Source organism: Microcaecilia unicolor, chromosome 4 (assembly GCF_901765095.1).
Source record: "Microcaecilia unicolor chromosome 4, aMicUni1.1, whole genome shotgun sequence".
Classification (NCBI taxonomy): domain Eukaryota; kingdom Metazoa; phylum Chordata; class Amphibia; order Gymnophiona; family Siphonopidae; genus Microcaecilia; species Microcaecilia unicolor.
Genome location: NC_044034.1, coordinates 94,322,184 through 94,340,957, shown reverse-complemented (window position 1 = coordinate 94,340,957; position 18,774 = coordinate 94,322,184). Strand labels below are relative to the sequence as shown.

The 18,774-nt window shown below is 43.6% G+C and overlaps 1 protein-coding gene across 3 annotated transcripts in view; it reads left to right on the top strand.

Annotated features, from left to right (window-relative positions):
* ITM2B (integral membrane protein 2B) overlaps positions 1 to 18,774 on the top strand; it is a 72,992-nt gene that overhangs the window by 10,003 nt on the left and 44,215 nt on the right. The window lies entirely within an intron of this gene.

Genomic DNA, 18,774 nt, shown 5'->3' with positions numbered 1-18,774 from the left:
TAATATTGCCTGAGGTATGTGTGCTTAAACTTTATGCGCACATTTGTCCAACCTGAATATAGATGTTACCAGGAGTGGAATTTGGACATATCTGCATACTATCTCCCTCTAAATAAGGCACCCAAATGTACACGCAAATTGATTGGTTAACATCATTGATTTGTTTATCATCATTGATTGGTTAACATTGCTTAATCATCTATATTTGGTTAAGCAATGCCAATTAACCATCTATATTTAGTTAAGCATGCCAATTAACATCAACCAATTATTGATGTTCATTGGCACGCATTAGAATGTGCGCATGCATCTGGCTGTGTGCTGTTCTATAAGGCAGGGCACCTAACTCCTCCATCGTGTGTATCCTAAAAGGGAGTGTGTCCATGGGAGGGGCATGGGCATGTCAGGAGTGTTCACACATATTTCTAGCATACTGGGTAAATGCACCTAACTTGGGCACCAGCATTTAGACCAGGTTTCAGCAAGGCGTAAGTCTGGCACCCAAAGTTAGGCGTGGGAATCAGCGCTATGCATTATTCTATAAAGGGCTTGTGCCCTTTGTAGAAGAGCGCTTAGTGCTGCTTATTTTTTTTTTGGCACCAACATTTGAGCACTATTTATAGAATTCCTTCCTATATGTGTGTAAATTAAAGTGATAAATTTGTGCCCAGGCAAAGAACAGGTACAAGATGATGTGTGTAGGTAATTTCTCTGGGGTAGAAAATTGGTGTAACTTATTATGATTATACTTGCTATACATTAGGTGACTTGTTATAAAATTACTCCCTGTGTATTTATTCAAAGAGAATAGTGTTAGCACTATATTTTCAACAAACATTCTGAATATACATTATTATGTATATGAATTATGCAAATACAGCAGGTTCAGGTTATTTTGATATACCACTAAGGTATATATGTTCTGCTGCAGAATCTGAAAAGGTAGGCCATTGGATTTTTCTCCATTTAAATTTTTTAGTACACTTAAAGCACTTAGACTTACAAAGTTACATGGAGGGGCATTTTCAATATGTCTAAGTTCAACTTTGCTAAAAACGTCCAAAATTCAAGTGGGGAATACAGCCATTTTCAAAAGAGAAAAACATCTATCTTTATTTTCGAAAATGACTATTTTCTAGATGTTTTTGTGCTCTCTGCATTTATCTTTTTGGTCCATTTTCGGGAAAAAAAAGACCAAGTGAAAAACGCACATTGGGATGTAGGAGGAGCTAGCATTCTTAGTAGACTGGCCACACAGACATTCCAGGAGAGCAATGGGGCACTGCAGTGGATTTCAAATAAATGCTCCCAGGCAGTGGCGTTCCTAGGGGGGGCGGACACCCGGGACGGGGCCCCGCCCCCCAGGTGCAGCGCGGACCCCTCCCCAGTGAAAGCCCCCCCCCCCCGGGTGCGCGCCTGCTGTGAGTTTACTAACTTTGCTCGTTCGCTACAGCTCCCTCTGCCCCGGAACAGGAAGTAACCTGTTCCGGGGCAGAGGGAGCTGCAGCGAACGAGAGAAGTTAGCGAACTCTCGCAGCAGGCGCGTGCCGCGGCACCCCCCAGCAGCGTACACCCGGGGCGGACCGCCCCCCCCCCTTGGTATGCCACTGCTCCCAGGTACACATCTCATTGTTGCTCCCTTATCTTGTCTCCTGAGCCCCCTAAAACCCACTACCCCCAACTGTACACCACTACAGTAGCCCTTATGGCTGAAGGGGGCACTTATATGTGGGCACAGTGGGTTTCTGGTGAGTTTTGGCGGGCTTATAGTTTCCACCACAGATGTAACACCTAGAGGGAGGTATGAGCCTGGGTCCATCTGCCTGCGTTACACTGCACCCACCACTAGACCACTCCAGGGACCTGCATGCTGCTCTAATGGACCTGAGTTTAACATCTGAGGCTGGCAAGAAATGGTTTTAATCACATTTTTGGGTGGTGGGAGGGGGGGGGGGTCAGTGAGCACTGGGGGAGTAATGGGAGGCAATCCTTGATTCCCTCCAGTGGTCATTTGGGCATTTAGGGCACTTTCTTTTGGCTTATTCGTTAATAAAACAGGTCTAAACCAAAACATCTAAGTTATAGCCCTGGATGTTTTTGTTTTGTTCCATTATGACAGAAAAACATCCAAGTGTTAGGAACGCCCAGATCCCACCCTTAACATGCCTCTGACTTGCCTCCTTGTGATTTGAACACGCTTCTGACGTGCTTCATAGAAAAACATCTAAAATTTGATTTTTAAAATACCAATGGACGTTTTTGTGAGAAAAACATCCAAATGCAGCAGATTTGGCCACTTTTTGAATGATTTTCTCTTTTGAAAATGAGCCCCATAGTAACTAATGGAAGTTTGTAAATCTCAGTGCTTTGAAAATAAACCTCTTTGTCAGCATGGTTTGAGGTGACAATACTATTGTAAAAACTTGAACAGTCAGAAATCATTGGGTTTTTCACTGATAATCAGCATGAATATATATTTTTTGCTTTGGTGGATTGAGTCTACTATTCCCTTGATTAGCTTTGTATTTTCTAACTCTTGCGACAAGTCTACTCTCAAGCTGCTGCAGGAGGCCAGGAGCCTCAGTGATAGATGACCCGGGGACAGAAAGGTTTGCAGACATATTCCTTCTATAAATATGTGTGTACCTTGGTATGACCCAGACATGTTGTAGAGCATGAGAGTACTCGGAGGCTGTTGCTGGCTGGTGTTCAACACGAGGAATATTGTTCTTGTGCATATTGTGCAGACTTGCCTGTAGCTGATGGCTCTGGCAGAGTGTGGCAGGAGAAATTTCCACTCCATTTATGTGGAGAATTGTAAGCAGGCAAAATCACTGTGTAGGCTGTCTTGTGAATTTGCTCAAATTGTCATTTAAGTAATCATGCTTCCTGGGTAAGTACAGCCATTCAGGGGAGTTTTTAAACTGTTTACTATGCTAAGTTTTAAATGAAAATCCATTTCCTTTGTAACATGGTGACTTCCTTCTTGGTACACCAAGCTATAGTAATACAGTAGATGAAAACAGATAGAGATCAGCTGACCCATCTAGCAGCATTGCCAACCATTAGTAAATTTACTGACAATGAAAACTAAAATTAAGCAAAAAATAACATCTGTAAAATTAATTTCATCTCGGTGAAAATGTGACGAGTGAGCAGGTTTTTGTCTTCGAAGAGCAGACACTGGACTCGGGCCCTATTTTGGGAGCCATTTGACAAGCTGCAGAGCCCTGCCACAGTGATCATAAGCACACTCCGCTATCCTTTTCTTCCTGCCTTTTCAAATTTTCAGAGGCCTAGCCACATGAGTTACTGTGAGCTGGGGTGAGAAATAGGCTTACAGGGCTGTTAGGTGGGACACTTAATAGATTGTAACCACAGAAAGGTGGTATATCAAGTCCCCCCCCCCCCCTTAGTAGTTGCTTCTATGTGACCATGATATCTAGATCTCCCAGTGTAGCCACAAGCTTGGCAACCTTAACAGCGTCAATATTTATCTCAGGTTTCTGTGTTGGTTGTCAGCTTGGGTCAAAATTTGGTTAACTTGCTCTAGCTTGTGAGCCAAGTGCTCTTCTGTCCTCTGCACACAATTAGTTTCACATTTGATATACTGTTTATTGACAAGCCTTTTAGATGGTTTAGAAACAAATTACAAATATCTGTCTGTTTTTGGGCTGTAAATTCCATTTAAAATCCGAGAACACTGTAAGCAACTGCATATATACCACCAGTTTTCTTTAGGGGTGAGAGGATTGTAGCTTTATGAGCAGATATCTGTGCAACTCATAACACAAAATTGGCCCCAAGACAGGGGTGCAAAAGTAAAAGTTGGTTCTGGGCACCACAACCCGTTGAGCTAGTCCTGGGTGAAACTACTTGCATCTTTCAGATCCAACTTTTACTGAGTCATACCTCCCCCCCCCCCCCCCCCCAAGCTAAAGAGTCGGCTTTTTCACTCATAGCTTTAAGATTAGCAGCAAATGTCTCTATTCCTGGAGTGCAGCCACCTATGGAGGAGTAGCCTAGTGGTTAGTGCAGCGGACTTTGATCCTGGGGAACTGGGTTCAATTCCCACTGCAGCTCCTTGTGACTCTGAGCTAGTCACTTAATCCTCATTTGTCCCAGGTACAAATAAGTACCTGTATATAATATGTAAACCGCTTTGAATTTAGTTGGAAAAACCACAGAAAGGCAGTATATTAAGTCCCATTCCCTTTCCCTATCAGTAATAACTACATGGCTGCATTGTGTTACTTATCTTTGCAGGATACCAGGCCTAGCTTTAGCCGTAGGCAACTGCAGAAAGCAGCAGGTACCCTTGGCAAAAGGAACCTGCGCCTGTTTATTTTAGGGCTGTGTGCATGTGTGCCACTGAGGCGTAGCAATCTTCCTCTGCTCCTCTTCTGGCTCCCCGTCCCTTTGGGATCTCTGACACCCCCTCCCTGGAGTCTGCTAACAGGTCTTACTTACTGAAGATCTGACTGTTTTCCCAGAAAAAAAACAACCTCATGTTATTTTATTTCTGCCTGATATACCGCCATATGGCCTAGGCTAGGCTTCAATACGATTTACAAATTAAAATAGAAGAGAGTACCAGAAGGGAGGATAGAAAAGAGAGGAAGAGCAGAGAAATTAATTATAGGGGTTTGATTAATAGACGATAATGTCTTTCCTGTCATTGACTGTGGCCTAAGTGGGGTTTAGTCTGGTACCTCACCAGCACCCCAGGGATTAGTGTGTCCTTGGCAAAAGGAGTGGCATAACCTAGGTATTAGCAAGTGTGTGAGGCCAGTGTACATGTAGCTCACTTTGCCAGTAAGTGTTCCAGCCTTATGGATATTGCTGATGAGTGTAGCTTATCAAGGTCCTCTTTATGGTTCTTGTCAGTTATTTGCTTGTAGAAGTTGAAGGAAAGTCTGTATTGTTCCTTCTGAGGCCTAATGCAGAGGCTGCAAACCCAGAGTACCTTAGCCTAATTGATCTTTTTCTATTACTAACCCTATAGCATATTTCTATCCAAACATCCCATATTCCAATTTCTATCAAAACATCAAGAGTTGGGGGGGATATGTCTTGGCCAATGTGTGCATGATTCTGGTACGTGCTCTGTGTCTTCCCACGCCTCCCAGTCTTTCTGCATAGGCTGTGCTTGACAGAAAGAAGGCAAGACCATACCTGCAGCAGCACTCACTGACTGAAATAGAACAAAAATGTCAAAATCTTAGTGAAATCCTCTCCATCTCAGGAGTGGAGTAGCCTAATGGTTAGAGCATCAGGCTGAGAACCAGTAACACCCAGTTTCCTAGTTTATTAATATTTACTATTCTGCCTATGCATTAACTAAATGGTTTACAAAATCAAATAATAATAAAAACAAAAAGAAAGAAATGGAAATAAAGTGACAAATATCAAATAGAAGAAAAAGAACAATGAAAACACTCAAGAAACAAAATGATAAGGATATTTCTCCTTGTGATCATGGGCAAGCCATTAACCCTCCATTGCCTCAGGTACAAACTTAGGGACCCTTTTACTGAAACATGTTAAGTCCTTAAAATGGCATTAACGTGGGAAAACAGACTACTGCAGAATGTGTTGAAGAATTTTGCAGTATTATGCCTGTTGTCGTGCACTAAATGTATTTTAACTGTTTAAAAAAAAATGTTTGTAGAGGGAGCATGTCATGGGCAGAGAGTGGGCGTTCCTGCACTAACTGGATAAAGCAGACAATGCAGGGAGCACATAGCATCTCCTAAATAAAAGGTGCTAAGTGCTTCTGCATTAGTTCTTTGCAGGTCTCGCATGCTAATGGCAAATTTAGTGCAGGACTTGCAAATTTTAAAAAATCTCTAAAAGATGTTGTGTTAAATCTGGGCTTAGCATGTGGGAAAGTCTCGCATTAGAACATGTTAAGCGGAGGGTCACGTGATGCAGTGAGCGGCAGAGGACGTGTTTCACTCTAGCTGCTCAAAGCCTCGCTCGAAAATCAACTTCCTCGGCGACCTCCACCCTTGAGAACACCTAAAACTGCACAAAAGCATCTTCTTATCATATGGACAAGTATATTACGAGATCTTTGATGGCTCAAACGGCGAAAAGTGGAAAGAAAAAGGAGGATAAAGTAAGAGCTAGCGAATCCAATATGGCGCCGGTTTCGCCGACGCCTTCTCCCCCCTGCCAGAATGCAGAAGCGCTCATTCCGGAACTCACAGAGGCGGTTGTGCGGGCATTAGCTCCACAATTTGACCAACTATCAACACAAATAGCGGGCATAGCGGCGGTGACCTCAGAGCTTTCGCGACGCACGGGGGAGCTGGAGGCCCGAGTGGCTGAGGTGGAGGAGGGGCACCAGGAACATTCTGGTGAGCTGGAACGCCTGACCCGCATGGTGCACGAATACTCAGAAAGAATAGAGGATTTGGAGAACCGATCCAGACGAGACAACCTTCGCTTTGTGGGCTTCGCAGAATCCTTGTCAGATGCCAATCTAAAGCCTACGCTTGAAACTTGGCTACAGGCGACCTTACCTGAAGCGGGAGAAGGGAGACCGATCCGATTGGAGCGAGTCCATCAAGTGGGGCCTAGACCAGTGAGAGAGCAACGCCCTAGGGTAGTCATAGCAAAATTTCATGACTACTCACAGAAGGCTGCCGTTTTACGAACATACAAAGGGAGCAGAGATACCACTAAATATGATGGCGCTTTAATTCGCGTTTTCCAGGATTACTCAGCGGCCCTGGCAGCGCAGCGACGGGCATTCTCGACAGTTTGCACAGGCCTGGTGGACAAGAAATACAGATTTATGTTACAGTACCCAGCTACTTTAAAAATAATGGAAAATGGGGTTTGGAAAGTCTTCACTAAACCAGAGGTAGCTGCGGAATGGCTGAATAAACAAGTTACAGGGCCAGCGGACTGACCAAAACATCTTTTGCTGCGGGTCTGTATGGAGAGGTCAGAGGAACACGCAAGTATATGTGGGATTATACCATTCGAGAATGAAAAGTTATCTGTTGGAACTTTGTTGAGCAGCTGTAACACTGGTTTGAACAGACAAGTCTTTTTTGGAGAGAATTGGCACAATATGTAAGACTGGAAGCACTCAGATAATTGAGAGCCAAAACCAGGACTGGAACAATAAAAAGGTGTACATTAGAGACACCTAGCTCGCAGACACACCGAGCTAGACAAGAGATGTGTTACCTGGTTGGTTGAGTGCTTGGAGTGGGTGGAGGGAAGTTCGGAAATTTGTTAAAGTTAATTAGGTTTGACGGAGAGCGGGGCTTTACTGGCATCCATTGATCCCACACCAGGCGCGACTTATTTCAGGTTGCGTCTGGTGAAGGAGGCCTAGGTACGATTAAATGGGGAATAATGTAGGGAAGAGGGTTGGGCTAGAGGGGGGGGTTGGGAGAAGAAGGAGGGAAGGGACGAGCTGAGATAAGATCTGTACTATGGGATGGGGAGGGAATAGGGGAAAGATACAAACTTAATTGCTATTTAAATTGGGTGATGGAGTTCAGTGGGAAGGAGCAGGTGCCATTTCCACAACGAGGCCCTGTGGGAGAGCAAACATTGGGTACACTTTGTTGCCGTGCCAGGGTAGGTAAGAATGTGAGACTAGGGAGAGCTAATCAAAGGCCATTGTTGTTACAGACACAGGACTGCTGGGTGAAGGCTGGGCACCCGGGGGTCCTAAGAAAACAAGAATTACACCATTTATGTAACCGGGTTGATTTAGGTGATGGCTAAGCTACCAGCCCCCAGATTGATATCGTGGAATGTGTCTGGTATCTCTTCCCCCATAAAACGCACAAAAATCTTGACAGCGTTGCAGCGCCACCAGGCTGGAATAGCATGCCTTCAAGAAACCAAATTAACAGACGCAGAGCATCAAAAGCTTAAACAGCGCTGGGTGGGAGAATGTCACTTTGCGTCCTCCGGTGGTAAAAGAGGAGGAGTGGCAATCCTAATACATAAACATTTGCAATGCACATCAAAGCTAATTTGCAAAGATAAAGATGGCAGATACATACTCTTACAATTAAATATAATGGGGCAGGAAGTTTTTCTGCTTAATGTCTATGGCCCTAACGTATATGACCATTCTTTTTTCCAACACATGGTCCGGCTAGGAATCCAATACGGTCACGCCCCATGGATAGTTGCCGGGGATTTTAACCAAGTCATGGATGGGTCACAAGATCGCTCGGGGCCGCAGGTAAGCTCAGCGTATGGATCCGGAAAGGGATTGGGATATCTGACTACTGCCTTGGATCTCATAGACCCATGGAGGTTAACGCATCCTACATCTACAGATTACACACACTTATCAAGAGCACATAGTTCATGGTCTAGAATAGACTGCATACTGATATCCTCAACTCTGTTCCCCCAAATACCACGTGCAGAGATAGGAGTGATGGAGGTTTCAGATCATGCAATGATCTGGATTGAACTGGAGTTGGGAGTAACTAGGTTGCGCCATCATGTATGGAGGTTTCCCAGATATCTGATAGACGATACGGATTTTCAGGATTACCTGAAACAAAGGTGGTCCCACTTCTTAGACACTAATGGGGGCCATAAGAATGAAGCGAGGTTGTTCTGGGAGACTTCCAAAGCGGTGATTCGAGGGGATATAATTGCCTATATGTGTGCCCGTTCGAAGCGACTGGCTCAGGGAGTGAAACACTTAGAATCCGCATATCAAGCAACGAAGCGGGCACACATAGCGCACCCCTCACAAGAGACCAGGGAAGTTATGCTAGCCTCCTTGGCAGCTCTGAATACAATGATTCATGAGAAAACAAAGAAACAATTCTTCCATAGGGCCTTCTCTTTTCATAAACATGGTAATAAGTCTGGGAAACTGTTGGCTCGCCTTAACAAAACCTGGGGAGGGAACAGGTTTATACCAACACTCCGAGATGTAGAAGGCAAACAGGTGAATAACCCAGAGGAGGTAGTGCGGTTACTGGAACAGTACTATACAAACCTATACGCAGCCCCAGAACCACTTTTGGGCCCACCCATAGAAGATTATTTGGCAGATTCGGGAATGCCGCGCCTGAACCCTGAGACACTAGAGAAATTAAATATGCCCATACAGGCCAAGGAGCTGCAAAAAGTAGTGAAATCACTAAAACGAGGATCGGCCCCGGGCCCGGATGGGTTTGGGGCTGAATATTACCAGTTGCTATTTCCACAAATGTGTGGTCCACTTCTGGATTTTTTTGATGAATCCATTGAATGTGGGGAATTTAGGCGAGAATCAAATGAAGCCTTGATAACCCTAATACCAAAAGAAGGCAAACCCCCAGAAAACCCAAGTTCATACAGGCCTATATCACTTATAAATGTGGATCTCAAGATTCTAGCGAAAGTCCTCTCTGAGCGTCTGTCCCCTTTGATGCAAAGTTTAGTGGGAGAGAGTCAGGTGGGGTTTGTACGGGGTAGGCATCCTTGCCACAATGTAAGGAAGGCATGTTTGGCTATCGCACAGAGTCTTGCCCAGAATGAACCACTGTTGCTGGTTAGCCTTGACGCGGAAAAGGCTTTTGATAAGGTCCGATGGGATTATCTCTTTTCTGTTCTTAAATACATTGGCCTTCAGGGGTGGATACTCAATGCTATGGAAACTCTATACGCAAACCCAAAGGCTTCATTATTGGTCAATGGTTTGAGATCAAGCTCCTTTTCTATATCATGCGGCACGAGGCAGGGTTGCCCACTTTCACCAATCTTATTTTTGTTATACCTTGAACCCCTATTGTGTACTATTCAAAGGGATCCAGATATAAGGGGGGTTAGATTTCAACCACAAGAGCTTAAAACTTTAGCGTTTGCAGATGACATGCTGTTAACCTTGACAAGGCCTCAATCTTCTATATCCCACTTATTTGGCACTCTTGAAGAATTTGGCTCATACTCGGGTCTTTCTCTGAATATGAGTAAATCCATGGCATTGCCAGTTCAGATACAGACCCGCACTGCTTGGGAGGGTGAATTTCCGTTATCTTGGGCGGAGGGTAAACTGAAGTACCTGGGCATATGGCTAACAGCTGACGTGAACTCTTTATACAAACTGAACATAGAACCTCTTAAGCTGAAAACTAGACAGACGTTGCAGACGTGGTCAACTCTGCCCCTCTCCTTGATGGGGCGGATAGCCCTCTACAACATGATCCTAGTCCCAAAATGGGTTTATGTCTTGCAGGTGTTACCCTTGTTTTTGAAACATAAGGAAGACCTGATGTTGACGAGGGTGGTCACCAAATATATATGGAACGGGAAAAAACCAAGATTACCAATCTCTAAATTATATCTCCCCAGAGTTAAAGGGGGGTTGGGACTTTTAAACTTAAAGCTCTTCTCTGTGGCCAGTAACATGCGACACCTCTCAGATTGGTTTCGTAACACGAGTTACTTCTCATGTACTAGCATGGAGACCAAAGTGTTTTTCCCCCGTCATTTCAGTTCGTGGTTACATGCTACTCCAGGGACAGTAAATACACCTAGATATTTCACATCAGTGGTGTCTCCGTTGAGACAGACTTGGCGTTGGCTGGGCCGCACGTTTGGCTTTCTGGCGACTTGTACACCACTACTACCGATACGAGGCAACAGTCAATTCCCCCCGGGAAACACAGCCAGAATTTTCTCAGACTGGGAAACACGTGGTATAAGATACATTTACCAATTATACTCAGACGAAGGTATTTTAAAATCCATGGAGGAATTAGATAGAGAATATGGTCCCCTTAGTAGAGACTTCTTTGCCTCCTTTCAATTACGACACTATTTACGGTCACTCCCTCCCGCGCAATTGAGTCCCCAAATATGGAGCCGACTGATATCTCTTTTGGCTTTGGATGCTCAGGGGTCTGTCCCATTAAAATATTACCATTCGGAAATACGGGAACAACTAGGTGAGAACGATTATGAACACCTGGCTGCACAATGGAATAAAGAACTGACAGTGAACATTCAAGCTGAATATTTGAGGGCATGCTTTCTAGACATCTCCAGAATTTCGGAGAGTGTGGCGCTGCAGGAGACGGCATATAAATTCCTGTCTCGAATGTTTTTTTCCCCACATAGAGCATGGAGGGCTCACATGAGCCAAGACGACAGATGCCTGAAGTGTGGCCACTCCCCGGCAGGGATTGGACACATGTTCTGGTCTTGCCCCAGAATAACCCGATTTTGGACACAGGTGGTTGAGCATGTGTCAGAAATGTGGAAGATCACTTGGCGGAGGAAGCTGCAACTGCTATTCCATAAATTTCATTTGGCCCAAAAACCACCTAAGGGGTTGCGCCCATTCCTAAAAAAAAACGGTTTTACTGGGCAAGAAGGTTATCTTACACCTATGGATTACACCAGACTCGCCGAGTTTGTCTCAATGGCGAGCGAGAATGATCTTTTTATGCTCTTTAGAACGTAGAGCAGTGGGTGATCTGGCCTCACCTAGAGGGGAGTTATTTTGCCTGACATGGGCCCCCTTTTGGGACTCCTTAACGGAGGTAGCTAGAAGTAGAATTTTGAATTCTTAACGGTTGAATGGATGGTTTGCCCTGGTGCGGCGACGAGGAAAGGGGAGTTGATAGGGTCTCGTGATAAGCTGTAGGAGATAAACCAAAAACCAATGAAGTATTGACCTAAGTATCCTAGAGACCTAGGTGACTAGGAGTAGTAATATGAGATGATCAATGAAGGAGAACCGAAGTAGCTTGACTGGAAGACATGAACAGGTTTTCTGGCTGAGAAATGAGCTGAATGTTGTATAATTGCATAAGCTGCAGGGCTGATTAGTAACAAACTGACTTCACATCCATAATGAAACTTGGGGTAGGGAGGGGGGGGGAGGGGGTTGGTTGGGCGGGAGGGGGAACCTCAGCATAAAGGGAAAATGTTAAAACTTGTTAGAGGCTACTGAATGTATAGCAAAGTCTTTCAGTTGTATTTTTGGAAATAGCCCTGTAAATTGTACTGTTCTTTCTCTAATAAACAAATTCAAACATAGAACATGTTAAGCCCAGATTTCAGTGCACTTTAGTACCAGGGCCTCTTAGACATTAAGCCTTCCAGTCTGCCCTTTCACGGGCCAAACAGGATTACTTCACCCAATTGACAAATTCCCTTGGTGCTAACCCTCAACTTCTCTTCGCCACACTGAACTCTCTTCTCAAAGTGCCTCCGTCCCCAATTCCCCCTTCTCTTTCTCCTCAGACCCCCTTCTCCTCCACTGCTAACTCCAGGCTTCGTTCCTTTTCTCTCGTGGCACCTTATGTCTGGAATAAACTTCCTGAGCCTGTACATCTTGCTCCATCTCTACCTATTTTCAAATCTATGCTGAAAACCCACCTTTTCACTGCTGCTTTTGGCTCCTAGCCACTACCCATTTGCTTCCCCTTGTTCCTTCTCACCCAGTACTTGCCCTTATTGTCTTGTCTGTCTGTATTACTTTAGATTGTAAGCTCTATTGAGCAGGGACTGTCTCTCTGTGTGCGTCTGGTAGTGCTATACAAATGCTAATAATAATAATAAGCCCTCCAGGGGCAAGAAAATACCTATTGTACTTGAATATAACTTGCTCTGAGCTATAACTGAAAAAAAAGGCATGAGTTATAGCCAATATCTCTTTCTTTCCAAGTGGTTGCTGGTTGGGTTGGTCCTGGCCCACCAGACAACAGAGCAAAACTGACACGTGGCAAGGAGGAGCAGACCTATCTTCCATGACAGGACCTCTTACACAGTCAAGAGAAATTCATTGCAGCAGACCTTTGGCTGAAATATAGTTTTAAAGACTCCAAGTGCAGGCAGAGAGAAATACCGCCCCTTATGTGCTGTAGGGTTCTTTCTCAGCATAGTAAGTCCAGCTGTGCACAAATAGGCAACAGTAAAAATTTGTACCTGTAAAAATATTAGGTTGTTACTAGATGTCGGTGAAGTAAATTTTGAGTTGGCAAGCTTACCATCCAGTCTGGCCAGTTTTTCTGGTGTATGCTGTGCAGTGTTGTTCAAAGTACTAGGTCAAAGTACGTAAGTAAAAGTAAAAATGTATATTTTAATACTTAAGTAAAAGCACAGTGAAGGACACGTTGAAAAATGTACTTAAAGTAAAAAGGTTATTGCCTAATATAATGCTTCTGAGTAAGAAGTAACTACAATGAATTCAACTCTTGTTAAACATTTTTATCCCAACAACTTTGAATTCAATCTACTTTGCTTTTAGTAAAACTTAAGGGCCCTGTTTAATAAGCAGCGTTATAGGCATGTTAACATTTTTAATGCGCGTTAGCCATGTATGTGCCTACAATATCCCTGTAGGCTCCTACATGGTTAGCTTGCGTGCTAAGTGTAGGCATGCTAAAAACACTAACGCACCTTAGTAAACAGGGCCCTAAAATTTTTGAAAAAGACTGTCTCAGGTGAGTGTGCTTGTGAGTCATTAGTCCAGTGCAGCTGAAAAAGTTTTCAACAACTGCACTAACAGAAAGTGAAGTGTTCAGTCTTATAAAATGTTCCTTCAAATCAGACCAGGCTGCGGTATTATTGATGTCTTCTGACTGTGAGCCAGATGCACTAAAGTCGTCGTTAGAGCCGTTCCCTACCAAATTCCATAGCGAATTGGTAGGGAACGGCTATGCATCAAGGAAAGGGAATGCAAATGAGCTACTCATTGTAGCTCACTTGCATTCTCTATTCCATCGTAAAACAGTCGGCCAATCAGCCGGTCGAGCATGCGCAGAGCAGCAAAGCATTATGCTGGCTGCTCTGCGCGTGAACACACCGCGCCGCTCACCCCCCCCCCCCCCGTCGTAATAATAAAACCAAAAGTGCAGTTGAGGCCGGCCATCAAAAAAAGTCGTCCGTTTTCGGCGTCATTCACCACCGCAATAATAAAAAACATCTTTTTTGGCCGTGCTTCACTCAGCTGAGAGACCTGGTAGTCTCTGAGCCAATCACAGCACGTTCAGCTGTCTCTCAGCTGAGTGAAGCACAGCCAAAAAGACGTTTTTTATTATTGCGGTGGTGAATGATGCTGAAAACGGACGGCTTTTTTCGATGGCCGGCCTCAACTGCACTTTTGTTTATATTATTGCGGCGGGGGGGGGGCGGAATGGCGCCAAAAACGGATGGCTTTTTTCGATGGCCGGCCAACTGCTTTATTATTGCGGTGGGGGCAGAATGGCCGGCTTTTTTCGAAGGCCGGCCTCAACTGCACTTTTGTTTTTATTATTGCGGCGGGGGGGGGGGGGGCGGAATGACTTTTATAGTGGTTTTTCATCAGTTTTCAATCCTGCGCAGCCCCAACGAGAAGCACAGACCTCTCGTTAGAGTTTCCAGCGTTAATTTCGGAAAAGCTTAGTGCATCTCATTACAATAGGGTTTCTACACAATTTGCTCATCTGCATTCCGCTTTCGTTAGCTGCTACCGTTGTAAAATGGCTTTTAGTGCATGCAAGGGTTTACTACTTGCTCGTTATTGGCTCGATAGGTTTAGTGCATCTGGCCCTGGGTCTGCAGGTTTTAATCGAGGGAATCTCTGAAACACTTGACTTCTGTATAGTAAAGAATTCTTATCATCATTATTGTCATTATCATCTGCATTAGAAATAGTTCTGTCTAATTCATCACTTGCATCTTCACCTTCATCTTCGTTATCATCTTCATGCTGTCCAATTACAAAAAAGGCTTTCACAAAGTTGGAATTATTGTCTGTTCTAATTATTTTTCTTCTGATGGCAAACTCTGAATATCTTCGAGAATTGATGTTAGTCTTAAAGTGTGGGAACCCTTTAGTCTTAAGGCCAGACAAGTGGACTTCCTCTCTAAAGGCTCTCATCAAAGTCACCCCAATGTAAAATTTTCCATGGAATGATCAGCAGTCTGTTGTTGTAGAGACATATGTCTGTTCACCAAGAATTGCTCAAAGCTTCAGCTTCATTTCCGCTTTAAAGTGACCCAACTCATCACTGTTTTGTTTGGCTGGAGACCAGTAACCTATTCAACACAGGCAACTCCACTTTTCTCATAGGCTGTAGTCGCTGAACAGCAAATTTTAAGATGAGATGATCCATTGTTTACATGAGGAGGTGTGCAGTACTAAAATCCTGTTCTCGGTTTTGCTGTTTCATTTGGTTTACATCTCACTTCCACTTTTAACTGCAAGCATCATATGTAACTAAGTAAAAGTAGTAAAAATTGGTGACATTATTAGATCAGTAAAAGTATAAGTAACAAATGTTATCCTGTACTTCTTTGCAAGTAAAAGTAACAAAGCCTTTCCTTAAGAACAGTAACTTGTTACATTTACTTAGTTACTATACAACACTTCTAAGTGTATATCCAGACTTGTTCCTATCCTAGGTAGATGAACGTACAAATTCCCACATATAATTCATGAAAATAAGGAAGGATTACCCAGCAAAAATATATTGTATTGGACTAACATACTATGGGGCTCATTTTCAAAACAAAAAACTTCCAAAAACATCATAAAGTGGTAGATGGACATTTTTTTTAACATCCAAGTTGCAATTTTTGACACAGTTCATCCAAATTTCAAGGGGGTGTGTTGGGGCATGTTTTTGGTGGGTGGCACCAAAAGTAGAAGTTTTCCTGCAATAATGAAACAAAACGAAAATGTTTAGGGTCAAAATTAAGACTTTCTGGCTAGACCTCTTTCGATCACAAATAAGTAACCAAAAGGTGCCCTAAATGACCACTGGAGGGATAAAGGCATAACCTCTCTTACTCCCCCAGTAGTGGTCACTGACCCCCTCCCATCCCCCCTAAGATGTGACAGTACAAGTACATAGCAGGCTCTATGACTGCTTCAGATACGATGGCCATTCTTGTTAGAGCAGCAGGCAGGTCCCAGGAATAGCCTAGTGGTCAGTGTAGTGAACTGTAGAGAAGGAAACCCGCCTATATCCCACTCTAACTGGTATACTTGTGGAACATGTGAGCCCTCCAGAAACCACTAAATACCTACTGTACCCACCAGGGGCAGCCCTCCATTGCCCCATGTAAGCCACATTGAGCCTGCCATGAGTGGGAAAGCACAGGGTACAAATGTAACTAAACTAAAATAAAATAAATAAAAATAATACAAGTTATACAAAATATTCATCTGTTTTAAGACAATATGGTTTTATGCATACAGCAGTGGGATTTTCACCTTTTCACTGCTGCTTTTAGCTCCTAGCCACAATTGCCCTCCCCTTGTCCCTTCCTCCCTTCTCACCCATTACTTCCCTCACCCATAACTGTCTTGTTTGTCTGTATTACTTAGATTGTAAGCTCTTTTGAGCAGGGACTGTCTCTTTCTATCAGGTGTTCAACGCTGCGTGCGTCTGGTAGCGCTATACAAATGCTAATAATAATAATTTGGAAGATGCCCATTTGCTAGTATGTCTTCTTATCTCTTACTTAGACAGATGTTAGAATTAAGTGATTTGCGGGTAAAGTATTTCCAAACAGAGCTAAGGATTGGGAGCTGAATTGGGTTTGGAAAACAGAGGTGGGAAATGGAGAAGGAACTGGAGTAGGAGTGGCAGAAGGATGGGGATAGAAGGGAGGATGAAGGCATAGTGAGATGGGAGGAAGGTGGGAATCAGGAAGCAGAGAAAGGAGCGGGAAAACGCATGAGGGCAGGGAGGGGTGAAAAAAAGAAAAAGAAAGGATCCTGGAACAGGGAAGACGGTTGAGATAGTGAGGGATGATTTCCTTCACACCTCACAAAATCTCTGTTCACTCACATCCTGCAGCATCTCCATTCATCACTTTCTCCCTCCACATCAGGTTGTACCCCTTCTGATCCCCTCATGTTTATCCCTATATCCCCCCGCTAATCCATTCCATCTCACCCTATAGCTCCTCCGATTATCTCTCATTAACTTCCCCACTTCGTATCCCCTCACTCACAGTTGACACCCAATATGTTTCCTCAGATCTCTGATCAAGGAGTTGGGGGAACACTGGCAGCTAGTCAAATTTTTATAGGCGTTGGTGCAAAACTCCACATTCTGGCCCCACCTGATTCTGTTGTTTACAATTTTATTTTTCTTATTTTGCATTTTATTCTTGTTATTTTTTTTTCTGCATTCTTTCCCATTACAGTAGGTACTTGTAAAAACATTTTTAGGAGTCAAGAAAAACTCAACACTCTAACCCTGATTTGCATTGCATGACTTTCTTTTTAAATTAATTTTTATACATTTTTCTTTATTATTTTGCCTTTTATTTTCCGTATTTAGCTCATCCATTGCAACTCACTTCTTTATTCTAGGCTGGTACAGATAAGCAGTGGACTTTTTCTCTGGGCCTGAACCTCCCAATCCGGGCTTACTGCAATACTGTGACTCTTCACCTTGGGTTGCCACAGCCGAGACAACTTGTACTAGTCCAGACTTGTGGTTGTGCTAGTCTTGCGGAAATATGATGTCAGAAAATGCAGTGTGTGCTTTGATGTGTTAAGGCAAAAACAAGAAATCCGTGGGAGAGACACTATCAAAATCTATATGCAAGAAGTCAATCCCTCAAAATCCCTCAAGGCGGGGGTACAGGAGCATATACCAAAAGAGCAGACAGAACTGATAGAACTTCAGATTCAGATAAGTTTGTTCCTGATAGACATTTCTCCAGTGCATATGACACAGCAATTGTGTTTTGTTACAGCCAGATAAGTTCAAGTTTTGAGTAAACCAGGCTGTTTTAGCTTTCCTCAGAGGAGTGCTCTTTTTGCATTTGTACTTGGACATATACCAAAAGCATGCTATATTGTTTTATTTTTTATACTTTTTTTCACTTTGTAGTGGTATAGTCACAAAAAAAATTGGGAAAACACTTTAAAGAGAGTAAACCATGATATATAGAGCTTTCTAGCGAGCCGGTTTGTGGCCAGACTCACTGAAAACCAGCTCGGCTGTGGGAACAGCCTATACTGAACTCTCTGCGTACCCCTTCACAAATTATTAAGTAGAGCATAGAGTTTTGTAGCCCGCGCTTTTGGTATATGCCCCTATACCCCTGCCTTGAGGGATTTTGAGGGACTGATGTGTTAAGGGGCATGCCCCCTCCTTAACTCAACTGTAGGCACTCTGTCCAGAAGAAAGTGTTAGGCCAGTCTGCTCCATCATTGTCTGTGTGTTCAGGGTAAAGTTGGGGTGGGATACAGGACTAGCAGAAGGGATAGCAAGCCCGATAAAGGAACTCAGAGGGGCAAGAAATAGCTCATATGTTTGAAATCCTTGCTTTATCTAGTGAAGAGTCTCTTTGAACTTATTGTTCCAGAGGCTGACTGTTGTGTATGGTACATCTGCTAACCCACTGCTGGCATCATCTCGAACGCCAAAGACTTCTAGGGCTAAGGTGTCCAACTCTTCATTAGACTGTTAAAGATTTCTTTTCCGCATTCCTACACATTGAAGAGCTGACCTCGGAATCTGTCTTTATCTCCCCGAGGAGGGAGTCGGCAAAGGGTTTTAGCATTTGGATACATCGATGCCTATGCTGTATTATGTAAAAATGGTGCGCCACAGTTCTGGAGTTCAACTTTGCCTTATAAAATGGTTGCCTCATCCAGTTCAAACAAAGTTTGATGCACTGAAAAGTTCTTTTTCACTTTGTACTCTGGAATGTCCCAAATTATGCATTTATTTGTGTGCTTGACTGTTGGATTTTCCTGTCGGAGAGTTATTGCCTCATCCAGATCAAGCAAATAAAGTTTGCTTCACTGACAGATTTTTTTTTTCACTCTTT